General features: G+C 36.0%; 1 non-coding gene across 1 annotated transcript; it reads left to right on the top strand.

The window, feature by feature from the left end:
- The first annotated feature begins 441 nt into the window (after positions 1-441).
- Positions 442-548, top strand: LOC118007151. The gene has a single exon (XR_004678286.1). It is a non-coding gene; the product is annotated as a U6 spliceosomal RNA (small nuclear RNA).
- Positions 549-969: the final 421 nt, after the last annotated feature.

The following is a 969-nucleotide window of genomic DNA, read 5'->3' as shown; positions in this document are numbered from 1 at the left end:
ACACCAAGATGAGTCTCCTTAAAGTAATATTTCCTGTGTGTGCTCCATGAGGATATCTGTGTGAAAGTGTGTTGGTTAGGGTGGAGGAAGCAGGGAGGACAATGTATTTAAAACAAATGCAGTAAAATAAGTAACAAGGAATGAGATGGATTTGTATGTCCTATGTGCAACAATTCCCAAGATTTATTACTAAGTTAATTTTCTTTAAAAAGTAGAAACATGTTGGGGTGCATGGGGGGGCTCCATCAGTTAAGCGTCAGACTTTTGGTTTTTACTCAAGTCATAATCTCAGGGTTTTGAGATTGAGCCCCCATCAGGGTCCAGCTGAAGATTCTCTCTGTCCCTCTGCCTTTCCCCCCCACTCATCCTCTCTCTCTCTCTCTCTCTCTCTCATTCTCTCTCTTAAATAAATAAATAAATCTTAAAAAAAAAGAACATGTCATGCTCACTTCAGCAGCACATATGCTAAAATTGGAATGATACAGAGAAGATTAGCATGGGCCCTGAGCAAGAATGACACACAAATTCGTGAAGTGTTCCATATTTTTACTTTTAAATAAACATCTGACTGTAAAAATACAGTAGAAACGTGTGCATTATACCATCATTTGATAAAAACAAAATAAAACAAAAAAAATCGGAGGAGAATATATATTTATACCTGTATATTTATACCTATATCTGTATATAGAGATTTTCTTAAAGCATGTCTTTGCATAAATATATATGCCATATATCTGTAATATAGATGTGTATATTCTATACACACACATGCACACACGCTTTTAAGCAAAGATTTATCTGGAAAGACAGACAACACACTGATGGTAATGGCTGCCTCTAGGGAAGAGAACTGAGAGACCAAGGTGTGAGGGAGGTTCATCTTTCACCATATAATCTTTCACACTGTTTAAATACTTACCTTGGGCATCTATTAGCTATTCATACAAATGATTAAGTCTTGGTTAA

Source organism: Mirounga leonina, unplaced genomic scaffold, assembly GCF_011800145.1.
Source record: "Mirounga leonina isolate KUSES-001 unplaced genomic scaffold, KU_Mleo_1.0 Mir_115, whole genome shotgun sequence".
NCBI lineage: Eukaryota > Metazoa > Chordata > Mammalia > Carnivora > Phocidae > Mirounga > Mirounga leonina.
This window is presented reverse-complemented; position numbering and strand designations above follow the sequence as displayed.